The sequence below is a fragment of the Aedes aegypti genome, chromosome 1 (genome assembly GCF_002204515.2).
Source record: "Aedes aegypti strain LVP_AGWG chromosome 1, AaegL5.0 Primary Assembly, whole genome shotgun sequence".
Lineage (NCBI taxonomy): Eukaryota > Metazoa > Arthropoda > Insecta > Diptera > Culicidae > Aedes > Aedes aegypti.
The window spans coordinates 297,503,001-297,520,433 of record NC_035107.1 but is presented as its reverse complement, the minus strand read 5'-3'; positions in this window follow the sequence as shown (position 1 = coordinate 297,520,433).

The window sequence follows — 17,433 nt, the reverse complement described above, 5'->3', positions numbered from 1 at the left end:
TAGCTTTAGTGAGCACTATAAAAAAATTCCATAAATATCTATATGGACAAAAGTTTCAAGTTTTTACGGATCATAAGCCTCTAGTCGGCATATTTGGCAAAGAGGGTAAAAATCCTATTTATGTAACGCGTTTACAGAGATTCACACATGAGCTCTCCATTTATGAATTTGAAATCCAGTTTAGACCATCTACCCGAGTGGGCAATGCAGATTTCTGTTCCAGGTTTCCGTTAGAACAAATGGTACCTGATGATTTAGACGCGGAATGTGAAAAAGGCTTAAACTTTGGAAAATAATTGCCCATTGATTACAAAGTGATAGCCGATTGGTCTAAGGAAGATGGATTTCTGCATTTTTCATTTGCAAAATGGTTGGCCAAAAAAACTTGAAAAGTGTTTTGCGGACATTTTTGCAAATCATCAAGATTTGGAAATCATTGACGACTGTGTATTGTATCAGAACAGAGTAGTGATTCCTAAAGGTATGCAAAGTAAAGTATTGAAATTGCTTCATGCCAACCATGCAGGAATTGTAAAAATGAAGCAGCTTGCGAGGCGTAATGTCTACTGGTTTGGAATTAACAATGACATAGAAAAGTTTGTATCATCATGTGATATTTCGTCCCCTTAATGCTACAACTGGATAACTCGAAAATCGACGTTTTGAGATAAACGACTTTGAACATTTGACCATTTTTCAAGTACATGGTTCTCCGTTCCAAAGTGTATTTCAATTTGTATTTCATGAAGTATACGTTGATTAACTCATTATTTTTCCTATTGCGTGTAAATTTAAGCTTCAGTATTATTTTGAACCAAGAAAAAAAACATTATTTAAAAAAATTGCGAGTTACCTAGTTGTAGCATGCAATATCATTCAACAATTTCTATATATTTCGAGATACCTAGTTTAAGCCAATGTATAAAAATAACGCAAATTCTACATATTTGTTAGTTTTTAAGATGACTTGCAATACTAGAATGTTAACTAATATTTAAAGAAATATTGATACACAATGGATACCCTCCTGTATTAAACAATGTTCAAACATATTTTTTTAAGGTGCAGAATTAGAAAAAAATGTTTTAATGAGCATCGTTTGCGTGAAATAACACATATTCATATACTAATTTTAAAAATATAAAGGTTTGGAGTTGTTGTACACTGCAATTGTGTCATTTTTTTTAAACATAACTAGCAATTTTCACGTTCAAAATTGATTTTAATCGCACAATCATGATCAAAAATAATCAAAATTTGGTAAAACGAATGTATTTTGCAGTACACTTGAAATAATGTGGGCAAAATATGGTTTAAGTCTTGCTTGGTTTGTGCTCAAATCCATGTTTTAATGATATAATGCAGGAATTCATACTTAATTCCACACTAGTGTCCAAAAATGCTCTAAATTTTCTTTGTTTAAGAAGATCATACCTTCATACATGAAATAAAATAGGAATACTGATCGTTAAGAACAGCACTGTAAATGGCATAACGTTTTGAATCACTAAGACTTTGACTGATTAAGTTTATTGATTGATGTCTATTTATTCAAGTCTAACTCAAATTTCCCGCGAGCATGTTAAAAGCGTTAAACTTCACATGTAGAAAAGCCTGAAAACAATTAATATTGCTTTGATACACTTCTAGAACGTGTATGGAATTGAAGGTTATTTTTCAAAATTGCTATATCTGTTTTACAACATATTTTCAAAAGGCAATTACAAAAGTTCATATCAATACTTTCAAATCTATTTTAGTACGAATAGACATGATTGGACTTCTCATAAATGAGTGATAAGCTAGCATACAATCAATAATTTTGAAGCTTGTTTTTCAATGGTTTAGCTATTAGCCATCTAGATACTGTTGGATCTCTTCCTGAAACTTGTTCTCGTAATAGAACATAGTTTCTTAACATTTGAATGAGATATCCAGTTGTAGCACCCAAATCTACATAATGGCATGAGAGCAAATTTCAGAGCTCAAACTAGGTTACTCGAGTTACCTAGTTTTAGCACAAAATACGTTTGTTCTACATTGAGATATCTAGTTTTGAAAATATACTTTAACTTTTTTGTTTAAAATCGCACGTTTATGAGCTTTGGATATGTTATGGAGCTAGTTAAGAGCAATATTTTGGTATACTCAACTCAAAAACTACAAATTTTAAGTTATCTAGTTGTAGCATTAAGGGGACGATTTGTGGCAGCATGGCAATAGTACCTAAGCCTAAAGTGCTATCTAAATGGATTCCAACCGCTAGACCGTTCATCAGAATACATATAGATTTTTGACGTAGGACTACGTCTTTGTTTTCTATATTGGGGTGCACTTTAAAAGTACGAAAAATGAGACATGTAACGAAATTAGGGGAGATTTCGAACGTTAATAACTCAGTTGTTTATGAACCAATTATTACGATTTTAGTATCATTCGATCAGAAATGTATCTACGCATCGTTAGTAATATATCCGATAAGAGAATTTTGTTGTTTAACTATTGAAAATTTGATAAATTTTGACCCCTTTCTTATCCAACCAATCACGTTCGAGCACTTTTCGACGGTGTCGCTTCCCACTACACTGAGAAAAATCTACACGTCAAGGTCGTGTGTTTTAATTATAGATTTGCGCAATGAGGAAAACCACATGATTTGAGTGTGGTAGCCATATGGATTTCATCATTGATTTCACGGTATAATAACATGTGTATCAACATTAGGTTGTCATTAGCATAGCATAGCATAGACTGACTGTACATGTCAATGGTTGCTACTCCGTGATTGATCGGAACTGGTAAGAATTGCACTGGGATCCAAATGAATAAGGGATGGGAGTTTCCGCTTACTCTCGAAGTGCAATTTTAGCAGATCTAATATTATTGATCAATAACGGCGCCGGCCAAGTCCTTACAGTCAGTTGGGATGGGGAAGGAATGTTAGGGTGTAATGATTGTTGCTTCTAGAGACCGAGAATACCTCTGCATCTCCACAATCACCACGGGAAGGGTGTTTATTAGTGGGGGAGGAAAAGATCTGGGAGTCACCTTTGGTCGGTGATGCGATCCATGGACAAGGGGGAAATATACGACTTACATTTAAAACTAGTTTTGTATTTTTGTCTCGAGAAGTTTTTAGTAGTAGATTCAAAAAAAAAACGTCAACATCTATAATATCGAACAATTCAAAAGAAGTTTTTATTAATAGCGAAAACTGAGAATTACATTATATATTTTAAATCATATGAAACAGCAATAATGCCGACACTTGTAGTGACGAACCATACATAGTTTGTTTGAAAATTACATATGGGTATTACTGTGCATTTTTGTCTCGAGATGGTAGAATTTTTAAAAAATACGTCAACATTCACAATGTCGAACATTTCAAAAGATATTTTTAATAATGTAAAAAAGAGAAAAATATATGTATATTGAAATTGTGTAAAACAAGCATAATGCCGACACTTATAGTGACGAACCAAACAAAGTTTGTTTTAATATGACACAAAAGTTACACTTTCAAGAAAAAATGTGTTATCATAAGCATGAAACGAACTCACCAGTTGGTAATCCATCCTCGACTGAACACAAATATCTCTTCGCAACACAGTGCGAACAGAAAAACTTCTTGGCGTCCCGAAAACAAACCGTTTTCACGAAGCACTATCCAGCAAGACGCGCGAAAACAGGGAAAAAAGAAGTTCTCCGACGACGAAAACACGCGCGAAACCGAGAACAAAACCTATCCGACGACGCAACAACGATCCATCCTGCTTGGGCTTCACGAAGCACTACCCATCAAGACGCTTGAAAACAGGGGAAAAAAATTTCTCAGACGACGACGAAAACACGCGCGAAACCGAGAACAAAACCTATCCGACGACGCAACAACGATCCATTCTGCTTGGGCTTCACGAAGCACTACCCAGCAAGACGCTTGAAAACAGGGGAAAAAAAATTCTCCATCGACGAAAACACGCGCGAAACCGATAACAAAACCTATCCGACGACGCAACAACGATCCATCCTGCTTGGGCTTCACGAAGCACTACCCAGCAAGACGCTTGAAAACAGGGGAAAAAATTTTCTCAGACGACGACGAAAACACGCGCGAAACCGAGAACAAAACCTATCCGACGACGCAACAACGATCCATCCTGCTTGGGCTTCACGAAGCACTACCCAGCAAGACGCTTGAAAACAGGGGAAAAAAAAATTCTCCATCGACGAAAACACGCGCGAAACCGAGAACAAAACCTATCCGACGACGCAACAACGATCCATCCTGCTTGGGCTTCACGAAGCCCTACCCAGCAAGACGCTTGAAAACAGGGGAAAAAATTTTCTCAGACGACGACGAAAACACGCGCGAAACCGAGAACAAAACCTATCCGACGACGCAACAACGATCCATCCTGCTTGGGCTTCACGAAGCACTACCCAGCAAGACGCTTGAAAACAGGGGAAAAAAATTCTCCATCGACGAAAACACGCGCGAAACCGAGAACAAAACCTATCCGACGACGCAACAACGATCCATCCTGCTTGGGCTTCACGAAGCACTACCCAGCAAGACGCTTGAAAACAGGGGAAAAAAAATTCTCCATCGACGAAAACACGCGCGAAACCGAGAACAAAACCTATCCGACGACGCAACAACGATCCATCCTGCTTGGGCTTCACGAAGCACTACCCAGCAAGACGCTTGAAAACAGGGGAAAAAATTTTCTCAGACGACGACGAAAACACGCGCGAAACCGAGAACAAAACCTATCCGACGACGCAACAACGATCTATCCTGCTTGGGCTTCACGAAGCACTACCCAGCAAGACGCTTGAAAACAGGGGAAAAAATTTTCTCAGACGACGACGAAAACACGCGCGAAACCGAGAACAAAACCTATCCGACGACGCAACAACGATCCATCCTGCTTGGGCTTCACGAAGCACTACCCAGCAAGACGCTTGAAAACAGGGGAAAAAAAAATTCTCCATCGACGAAAACACGCGCGAAACCGAGAACAAAACCTATCCGACGACGCAACAACGATCCATCCTGCTTGGGCTTCACGAAGCACTACCCAGCAAGACGCTTGAAAACAGGGGAAAAAATTTTCTCCATCGACGAAAACACGCGCGAAACCGAGAACAAAACCTATCCGACGACGCAACAACGATCCATCCTGCTTGGGCTTCACGAAGCACTACTCTGTGTATCAACATTAGGTTGTCATTTGAAACAAACATGAATTTCCAAATATTAAATCATGAAAACCAACTGATTTGCTTATTGAATTCGAAATGTAGTAGCTTTAGATAATCATGTGTGATAGAACATAAATGTCAAGGGACTGAAAGAAGAAATTTGGTAGCAAAACTTTTGCTCCCCAAAATATGGATCCGAGGCTCCTCTGCTTGTCGCAAGCTCTCTTGATTTGTTTGTCAAACCCGTGAGCCAGCAACAAGCGGGGCGCCGCAAATCCATAATTTGGGAAGCCAGGGATAAGCATATTCCATTTTTTTCGAAACTGAAAGCCAGGAAAATCTGTTAGTGGAATCCGATTTTTCTACTGAACTATACATTATAATCAATGTTTTCTTATAGAAAGGTAGAACTCTCGTATATCGGTCAACTTCACTAATAAAAGAAAAATCGAATTCACAAATTTTCATCTAACACTTTCAGCTTCAAAATTTGCTTCTTCTCTTTGGAAGCATGATGATGACTGTCGTTCGACACGAGGTCCAACCGCAATTCAGTTCACTATGCATCCCAAGGGTTGATCACAAACAATTTAGAAGCTTTGAACATGGAAATCGATAGCATAGCTCATGGATTTCATCATAACAATCTCATTGCGCAAATCAATGAATCTACCAACTTGAACATGATGATTATGACACAAGATAACCATAAGCAAAACACACTGAATCCGTGTTGGAGTGATGATATATGCGTCCATAGGTTGACACATACGAATCTGAAGAGAAAGCTTCGGGAACTTATGTGGAAAAAATATGGAATCCCTGTTGTCGGTTGATGAATTAATCCATGAAGCAAAACACAGGAATTTAATGTGTAACACACACGAAGTTTGCAAGAAAATCCTAGCAAATCGATATGGACGTTCATGAATAGATCCATAATTTTAAACACACAGATCGAGCGTGTGGATTTTTATCAGTGTATAAAAGCAAATGGTCCCTGCTTCTTCCCTCAGGATTCAGTTACCAACCACCAGTGCGCGCGGACGTACTTTTTGCGAGTGCGAGTTATTTCCGAGCGAACAGTAGCGTATCTCCAACCGATCCCGGTGGAGGAATAGTGCGAACCACTTTCTGTGGTAAAAACAGTGAAGTAGTGAAGTACAGTGAAGTCGTGAAGAACTGATACGACAAGTGAAAAGTGCGAAAATAGTGTGAAGTGAAGTAGTGCCATCATGGCGGCGAGTTCAGGGTGGGACCCTGGGCTACCTCCCACGGCAGTTGACGGAAGACCAACGGTTCCAGAATGGATGGGCGGTGTCGGGATCGGCCAGTTGCAGATCCTGTCACAGTTTGCTGCTGACGGGGAAACGAAGCTCTGCCCGTTTATCGTGGGCAAATCCATGCACGACCTGGCTGGCGATATTGAAAGCACGACGACGGAAGCAAGCGGAATGAAATACGTGTTGCGAGTGCGTGATGCGGGACAAGCGAGGAAGCTCCTCAGTATGAAGGCCCTGTTTGACGGAACGGCGGTGAAGGTGGAACCCCACCCGATCCTGAACAAGCGACGGTGCGTGATCTCTTGTCGCGAGATCATTAACAAGAATGAGGAAGTGCTGCTGAACTGGATGGCGAAGGATGGTGTCGTTGGTGTCAAGCGCATCACACGGATGGAGAATGGGAAGCCAGTTAACACGCCGACCATTATCCTCACGACCAACGGAACTGCAGTACCCGACTACATCAAGGTCGGTCCGCTGCGAATCAAAACTCGACTCTACGTACCGGACCCCATGATTTGTTATCGCTGTTTCGAGTATAGTCACACGAAAACCCGCTGCAAGAGTGCAGCTAAATGCAGGAACTGCTCCCAAGCCCACAACATGGAGGAGGAATGTAAGGAAGCACCTTTCTGCTTCCACTGCCAAGGAAAGCACGGACCATCCAACCCCTCCTGCCCGGTTTACGCCACGGAGAAGGAGATTGTCCGACTACGATTTACCAAGGGAATCTCCCAACAAGAAGCCATGAAGCAGGTCAAAGCTGGCGGTGGATCATACGCCTCTGTCAGCCAAGTCCAAAATCGCCTCACCATTGCCCAAGGAAAGTCGGAGTCGGAGCTGCTGAAGACCAAGGACGCCACCATCAAGCAACTGACGGAGACAGTCGCAACCCTCAGCAAACGAATTGAGGAATTGGAAAGAAGAAGCAAGAGCAAGAAGGAGAAGAAACGAAGCAAGCGAATCCAGCTGACGAAGGACGATGAAAGCTGCTCCGAGATGGAAACCGACTCCAGCTCGAAGCAATCGACAATGGAACAACCGAAAGGTGGCACCTCGACCCAGGTAAGTGCTGCCTTTATTAAGCCAAGCATTCAAAAACATAAGCGACACCCAACCACTGAAATTTATGCCCCGATCACCAAGAAACCTCTGGCTGACCAAATTGAGCTCTCAAATACCCAATCAAACACCAACCTGAACAAATCCCCTGCAAATCCCCCTGGTATCCTCGATCTACAAAATCTTATGGATTCCACTCGCCTTGACTCCCCTTGCTCACGTCCCAACAATGGCCAACACAACAAACCGAGTAAATAGCCAGTTTTCCCCCAAACCCCAACCTCAAACCTGTTTAGCTTTACAATGGAATCTTCGTGGAATTAAATTTAGAATACCAGAGTGACAACTACTGATTTCTAAATTTGATCCTATTTGTCTATCTCTTCAAGAAACAATGATGCCTGAATAAAAAACACCACTGTACATCCGTGAAAACCCTGACAACCCTTCTAAAACTGGAACAGCAATTGCCATAAAAAGTGATATTCCTCACCGTAAAATTGATATATCCTCCTCAGTACTCGCAATAGGCATCGAAATAGATTACCCCTGTAAAGTAACACTTCTTTCATTATACATACCTGGCCACCTCTCCAATCACACTATCAAAACCGATATTTCCAAACTTCTTAACCAATTTTCATCTCCAGTCCTTTTGATGGGTGATTTCAATGGCCATTCTACTCTATGGGGTTGTTCCAATAACAACTCCCGTGGAGTGATGTTAGGGCAACTCTTCGACGAATTTGGTTTAACTCTTTTGAATGACGGTACCCACACTCGAATTTGTCCTTCTACAGGAAATTCATCAGCCCCCAATTATCCTGGATGGTCCATGATGATTTGTGTTGTAGCGACCATCTTCCAATTGTCATTTCTCTGAATCGAGCTCCCCCTGTTTCAACATGTCGTCCTAGATGGAAGTATGAACAGGCTGACTGGGTTAATTACCCGAATGAGGTCTTTCATGCTTTCACCGTTGATCCTCCCAACTCTGCTGATGATTTCGTAAAACAACTCTTTCAAATTGCTTCAAATCACATTCCCCGATCTAGTGGTGCTCCAGGCAGGAAATCTGTCCCCTGGTGGAATTCTGATGTACATTCTGCAGTCAAGCTCCGCCGTAAAAAACTTCGTGCTCTTCAGAGGTTGCCAAAGGAGGATCGTAAGAACTCCGAAATATTCGCAGAATTCAAAGCTGCCAGGAACGCTGCAAGAGCAACAGTCAAGTCGGCCAAACAGGACAGTTGGGATCAATTCATTTCTTCCATAAACCCAAAAAGTTCTTCAAAAGAACTGTGGGATAAAATCAATAGACTAAGTGGTAAAAAAGCCAGGCAGTCCATTAAACTTCGAATTAATAACCAAATTACTGAGGACCCTTCCACTATCACTAATCACCTTGCAGATCATTTCGCCCAATCATCCTCTTCTTCCAATTACTCCGACCGTTTTATTTCCCGTAAAAGTTCCATTGAATCCGCTCCCCTTAATCTTGAATCAGACGATTCCCAGGAATACAACCGTAATTTCTCCTTTGATGAATTACAATGGGCTCTCCACAAAGTCCATGGCTCTTTTGCCGGTCCTGATGATGTGGGCTACCCTCTTATCAAGAATCTTCTCCTTATTGGTAAAACCATCCTGCTTACAATCTTCAACAATATCTGGAATCAAGGTGAAATACCTGATTCATGGAAAGAAGGTCTAGTTGTTCCCATACCTAAGCCCGGTAAAGATAAAAATAGTGCCGATAGTTTCCGTCCCATAACTCTTTTGAACTGCATTGGGAAGATTCTTGAGAAGATGGTCAATAGAAGACTTATCACTCTCTTGGAATCCCAAGGTTTAATTGATGATCGACAGTTCGCTTTCCGTCCTGATAAATCTACTGACGACTACCTAACTGAACTCGAGGATATCATTGACTCTCACCTGGAGAGGGGAATGCATGGTGACATTGTATCTCTTGATCTTTCGAAGGCCTACGATCGTGCGTGGCGATTTCCCATCCTCAAATCACTTGAGGAATGGAACATCAAAGGTCGCATGGGTCGTTATGTACAAAACTTCCTCAAAGACAGGAGATTCAGGGTCATCTTAGGCAATAACCGATCTGAGCTGAGATGTCAGGAAAATGGTATTCCTCAAGGTTCGGTGATAGCTCCCACTCTTTTCCTTATTTCTATACAGTCCCTATTCAAAACTATTCCTCCTAATGTTTTCATTCTTGTTTATGCAGACGACATAACCATAATCACATTCCATAGTATGAAATCACTCGCTAGGAAAAGGATTCAATCCGCAGTAAATACCATAGCCAAATGGGCTGATGAAAATGGTTTTATTGTTTCCCCTGAAAAATCTCAGCTCCTCCACATTAGTCGAAATAGGAAAAAAATGTCCAAACTTCCTGATATAACCCTCAACAATTCCATTATTAAATCTCAAATATCCCTAAAAATCCTTGGAATACATCTTGACCGGTCCCTATGTTTTATTCACCATCTTAATTCAGTTCGCAAACAAATCTGCAATAGAACCAATCTCATTAAAGTCCTAGGATCTCGAATACCCTGTGCCCATAGGAAAACTATCAACCAAATAATCAATAGCTGGCTTTTACCCAAAATGTTCTATGGCGTTGGACTGTTCAGCAGAGGAGGGGATCTCGTCAACAAAAGGCTAAGTCCTCTATACAACGAAGCCTTTCGGTACGCATCAGGCGCTTTCTGCACTAGTCCCACCTCTGCTATAATGGCCGAGACAGGACAATTACCTTTTGAGTATCATCTGACAACATGCCTAGTGGCCAAAGCTACCAGGTGGCTAAGTCTTGGCGGTCGATACAATGTCCCTTTAGTCAAACGAACAACCGAAAAGTTTCAATCTCTTACTAATCAAGTTTTCCCCACCATAGCTACTCTTCCTCGATCCAAAAATAGACCCTGGAATCAACCACTCCTCAAAATAGATCTTTCTCTTCTCAGCCAAGTTAAAGCTGGTGATCCTTCATCAATAATTCAACCCCATTTCCACAAACTTATTGCAGACAAATACAGTAATTTCCAACATTTATACACCGATGGCTCTGTATCAAATGGTAAGGTCGGATATGGCATCACAGGTAGCCCAAATGTCTCTAATATTAGTTCTGCGCTCCCTTCAATTTACTTCATCTTTAGTGCCGAAGCTTATGCTTTAATGAAAACTGTCCATCTCATTTCCCCCCAGAATCTTCAAAGTACAGTAATCTTCAGCGACTCTGCCAGTTGTCTCCAGGAAATGAATTCTTATTCCTTGAAACATCCTTGGCTTCAGGAAGCCCAAGGACTCGCTCTGACCAATGGGGTCACCTTCTGTTGGGTGCCAGGCCACTCTGGCATTCATGGTAACGAGGAGGCGGACCGATTGGCTGGAGAGGGTCGTGGTGTGAACCCAGAGGATGTTTCCGTCCCATATATCGACGTGTTGAGATGGACAAAGGAGAGAATTCTTGAATCCTGGAACACAAAATGGCACCACAGCAGAGACATCTCACTTAGAATTATCAAACCTTCAATCTTCCCTTGGCCCGACAATAGTAACCCCAAACACCGGAAAATTTTCACCCGTCTTCGAATTGGCCATACCCGTCTTACTCATGAATACCGCCTCGATAAAGTTGACCCTCCAATCTGCACTTCTTGTAATTCCATACTAACTGTTCGCCATATTTTAATTGATTGCTTAACTTACAATAATGAACGCTTGGCTTATAACTTGGGTGGCACCCTGGATGAGGTGTTATCAACAACAAAGGAAACGGATCTTCTTGGATTCCTGACTGCTACCGGATTACTGGACCAACTGTAAAACCCTGCGATAAGGGACGAATGACCTTCGGGTTAAAGTCCCTCTCAAACAACAATTCTTCCCTCAGTCAGAGAAGGGACGAATGACCTTCGGGTTAAAGTCCCTCTCAAACAACAATTCTTCCCTCAGTCAGAGAAGGGACGAATGACCTTCGGGTTAAAGTCCCTCTCAAACAACAACAACAATTCGTCCCCTTAATGCTACAACTAGATAACTCAAAATTTGGAGTTTTTGAGTTGAGTATACCAAAATATTAATCTTAACTAGCTCTATAACATATCCAAAGCTCATAAATCTGCGATTTTACACAAAAAAAGTTATAGCATATTTTCAAAACTAGATATCTCAATTTAGTACAAACGTATTTTGTGCTAAAACTAGGTAACTCGAGTTACCTAGTTTGAGCTCTGAAATTTGCTCTCATGCCATTATGTAGTTTTGGGTGCTACAAATGGATATCCCATTCAAATGTTAAGAAACAAAGTTCTATTACAAAAACAAGTTTCAGGTAGAGATCCCCCAGTTTCTAGATGGTTATCAGCTATACCATTGAAAAACAAACTTCAAAATTAATGATTGTATGCTAGCTTATCACTCATTTATTATACTAAATTTTCATACTAAATTTTCATACTAAATTTTCATACTAAAATAAATTTGAAAGTATTGATATGAACTTTTGAAAATCACTTGTAAAACAGAAAATAGCTATTTTGAAAAATAACCTTCAATTCCATACACATTCTTGAAGTGTATCAAAGCAATATTAATTGTTTTCAGGCTTTTCTACATGTGAAGTTTAGCGCTTTTGACATGCTCGCGGGTAATTAGACTTGAATAATTAGACATCAATCAATAAATCAATCAAAATCTTAGTGATTCAAAACGTTATACCATTTACAGTGCTGTTCTTAACGATCAGCATTCCTATGTTATTGCATGTATGAAGGTATAATCTTCTAAAACAACGAAAATTTAGAGCATTTTTGGACAATAGTATGAAATTAGGTATGAATTCCCGCATTATATCATTAAAACATGGACTGAGCACAAACCAAGCAAGACTTAAACCATATTTTGCCCACATTTACTTCAAGTGTACTGCAAAACACATTCGTTTTACCAAATTTTGATTATTTTTTATCATGATTGTGTGATTCAAATCAATTTTGAACGTGAACATTGCTAGTTATGTTTAAAAATATGACACAATGCCAGTGTTCAACAAATCCAAACCTTTATATTTTAAAATAAGTTTATGAATACCTATGTGTTATTTCACGCAAACGATGCTCATTAAAACATTTTTTTCTGATTCTGCACCTTCAAATATGTTTGAACATTGTTTGATACAGGAAGGTATCCATTGTGTATCAATCTTTCTTTGAATATTAGTTAACATTTAAGTATTGCAAGACATTTTAAAAACTAACAATTATGTAGCATTTGCGTTATTTTTATACATTGGCTTTAACTAGATATCTCGAAATATATAGAAATTGTTGAATGATATTGCATGCTACAACTAGGTAACTCGCAAGTTTTTTGAATAATGCTTTTTTTCTTGGTTCAAAATAATACTGAAGCCTAAATTTACACGCAATAGGAAAAAGAATGAGTTAATCAACGTAGAGTAAAGTGGGGCAAAAGTTCGAGTGGGGTAAGAGTTTCTTTTTAAGATTTCTAGCTCAATTCAGAACAAATCTTTTAAATGTCATTGTGGTTCGAATGCTATTCAAGTAAGAGACTTTTACTCCAAATATCATAAAAATCGATTGAGATTTGGAAATGTTATGGCTATTTGTTGTTTTTCGACGTGAATATTGTAATTTTTGGTCAAACTTTCGTTGCCTGGAACCAATTGAAGATAAAATCTTTTTCAATATTTTATGTAAGGGCGTTTCTAGGCCTATCATAAGGTTGCTTTGAAGTGTATTAGATTTTGCATAAATGCTTGAAAACAATGTTTGGCCCATAGTGGGGCAAAAGTTCGAATCAGCGGGGCAAAAGTTCGACCCATGTATAAAATCACGGAAAAATTTTCAAATTGCCTAAAATCCACATATTATCTTCAAATTTAGTTAAATTTGTCTGATCGTGTGAAAACTGTCACCAAAATTTTACATTTCCACTTAGGTTTGCGAAAAACTGCTATTTTTGAGTATATTACAATTAACCCGGTTTTGGGCAATTTTTTGATGAAATTTTAGTGTGTATTTTTCGGCAAACTTAAGTTTACGGCTGGTGTAAAGTATGCCTGTCATAAAAGGATCGATATTTTGTGTTTTAGTCAGCGAACTTTTGCCCCACACTAGATTCGAACTCTTGCCCCACCGGTGGGGCAAAAGTTCGAATAAGACAATATATTTTGAAACTGTTATAACTAAAAATGGGTAAATATTTGGACACAAGTTTGTTCAGCAAAATTATAGCCAATATGTTGAAGGTCCACTGTATGGTATTTGTTTTGTTTTAACTGCTATTGTTTTCCTGGAAACTTTGATTATACCACTAAGGTCGAACTTTTGCCCCACCTTACTCTATACTTCATGAAATACAAATTGAAATACACTTTGGAACGGAGAACCATGTACTTGAAAAATGTTCAAATTTTCAAAGTCGTTTATCTCAAAACGTCGATTTTCGAGTTATCCAGTTGTAGCATTAAGGGGACGTTCTTCCCTCAGTCTTCTTTTTGCGGTCGGACTGTGAACACGGTCGGGCGAGTCATTCTCGCTTTGCTTTTGCACCCGCGTCACAGTCCAATTTGTGTCGTCGGAAGAGGAAGACGCAAGATTGATTTGCGGCGGCGATGACGATGGCTTGGGCGCTTCTCCGAGCGGAAAACTACTGCTGCTCGGAGAAGCGTCCAAGCCATCGTCGTAGCCGCCGCAAATTTATCCGCGCTCCCAGATTTCGACCCGTGATAAATTCAGCATCGGCGGTCAAGAAGCAAGCCCGATAGGAACCAGATACCAGAAGCCCCCAGAGTTGCTGATCCGAGGAGCTGCTGCTAATCGAGCGTCGGAATCGCTAGAGTTTCCAGATTTCGACACGTGCCCGTGGATCCACTACCCGTTGCTGTTTGCGTTGAGGATTTCCCGTTTGACCATGGCAATCAAGTGATAACTTCCCGCAGTGCTATTTATCTGCCATCGAACCTTGTCAGGGCCATCAAATTTGTGGAAAAGAGTTGAAAGAATAATATTTCCGACCTTATTACATCTTATATTCCTCAATCAATCTCACAGTTTCGTACAACATTTAATTTGTCTATTTGAGACTATTCTTGGACGCTGCTGCAGTGCCGTCGCCGTCAACATTTCACAACGATTGTCAACTAGAGTGGCATTTTCAACAGTGTCTTTGATTTGCCATATTTTATGGGAGCATTTCGATTATGACGATTATCACATGTAACAAAATTGCGACATACTTAGAATGGTTTTCAACAGAAATTCTGATTGAACAATTTTCATCATTTTGGCACCCATTAATCAGAAATTCACCTTCATACTAATGAAATTTATTGATTATCAATAGCTAACTAGAGAATATTTAGTAAATGTCAAGCATTCCTACTATTCATATTTGATCAATTTCTCACGCATTACCATTTTTCGCAATTTTAAAGTAATTCTAAGCCCAACAGATTATTAGCACATACCCATTTCCCAGATTGGTCGACTAGAAGAGAAGAGCACGAACGGGAGGAGCATCATCTGCTAATCTAAAGCATGCTTCCTTCGCCGGATTCGGTTTCATTCCATTTTCGCTTTTGAGCTGGTAAGAGCTCCCCGAACCTGCTTAGCGAGGAGCACCTCGTAGCCAGAAGCCTGCTGAGCTGTTGATCAGCATCTGGTTTATGAGATTTCGGCTCGTGATAAACTCATCTGTGGTGCAGTCAAGAATCAAGCCCGTTAGGCATCATTACTACTTTTATTAGACAAATCGAGCGTCCGGCTTGTGGTATCGCTCAAGATTTCAAACTTAGGCTACGTTTTCAGATTTCGACTTCAGCCGTGTGATCTAATAGCTGTTACCGATGTGTGCCATCCACACCACGAAACATTCAACTGGTTGGGGATTCTTTGTTTAACCATGGCAATCAACTGATAACATCCTGTAGTGCGATTCATCTATGACAGCATCCGAGATAACAAAGCCTTTGGCTCTTTTCAGGGCCACCAAATGTGTGTAAGAGAGTTTACAGAGTAATATTTCCGACTTTATTTATCACATTGCAAAGCAATGAATAATATTTCTCTCAAACCATAAGATCAACAAAGCGATGACTGAAGCTTTCATTATAATCCTCGAATAACATCCTATACACAATGCTGTTAAATATTCTTTAATTAGAATTACTTAGAATTATCTTCAGCATACTGAACAAGCCTCAATCACTACTGTTCTTTCCAATGCTACCATATATTTCATAGGAGGTTACTAATATAATTTCAAAATGATCATACAACCTGAAGTGAAATTTCACATTTTCATAGATAAATATGACGAATTCATCGAATAAAGATAAAGTATATTTGGGATATTATTAAACGTACACTTGGCTGCAAATCGTTATATGCATAAATATTTACGAAAGTTTCGAGCACTGAAAATAATATGAAGTCAAAACGAGCAACAAGAACGACATCAAATTCAGTTAAATCAACCATTGCATCTAATGCTTTTGTAGGTGTGCTGCGCATTGCGCCTGTTATGGATATAGTAGCCAGCCTTTGTATTTTTTCTAATTTTTTTATTGCACTCTTTTCCAAAGTCTTCGGCCACCATACTAATGAAGCATACGTAATTCTGGGTCTCACAATAGCCATGTATATCCAGTGGATCATAGCTGGCCGCAATCCCCATTTATTTCCAAAAGTTCTTTTACTTATCCATAGTGCATTTGCTGCCTTATCGAGTATGTTACTTAAATGTAGACTCCAGTTTAATTTACGATCTAAAATGACTCCCAGATATTTAACATTCGATGAAAGTGTCATTAAAGTCCCTCTCATACGAAGATCAGATATCTTGAATGTTCTTTTCTTAGTAAACGGAATGATGCTTGTTTTTTGAGGATTGATGTCCAGTCCTTCAGATTCGCACCATTTAATTGTGTAGTTTATAGCTGCTTGCATTCTGCTTGCAATGATATTGTCATGTTTTCCTCTGACTATAATAACAATGTCATCTGCAAACCCAATTACTTCAAATCCCTGTGCTTCTAAACTTGCCAGTAATTCATCAACAACAAGTGACCAGAGAAGAGGCGAAAGAACGCCTCCTTGTGGACATCCTTTCACTGCTTTAACAGATATTAATGAACTACCGAGTTTTGCTGATATTTCACGTTTTGATAGCATTTCATTAATCCATTGAACGATACATATGTCAAACTTTCGCTTTAACATTGTCCTCGTCATGGATCTATGAGACGCATTATCAAACGCTCCTTCAATATCTAGAAAAGTTGCTAGTAAAATTTCTTTTGCTTCATACGTTTTTTCTATCTTAGTTACAAGTGCGTGTAACGCAGTTGTAGTTGATTTACCAGTTTGATAAGCAAATTGATTATTATTTAGAGGATACTTTCTCATATAAGTAGATTTAACATATTGATCAATAAGTTTTTCCATAATTTTGAGCATTATAGATGACAAACTTATTGGTCTGAATGATTTGGGAGAAGTCTTATCTTTTTTGTTAGCCTTCGGAATAAAAATCACTCGAATCTGTCGCCATGATTTGGGTATATATCCAAGTATAATACTTGCTTTAAACATATTACAAAGACATGGGGTAAGGATACCATTACTTTTTTGCAAAAATGCTGGAAATATTCCATCTACACCAGGAGATTTGAATGCATCAAATGAATTGATTGCCCAATCAACCTTAGATACAGTAAAAATTTGTTCAGCTATATTTTTTGCGTCACAACAAGAGGTCGAGAAGTTATTACTGTGTTCACCATGACTGTCCATCTCGGTTGTTTCATTACCGATAATGTTTTCTA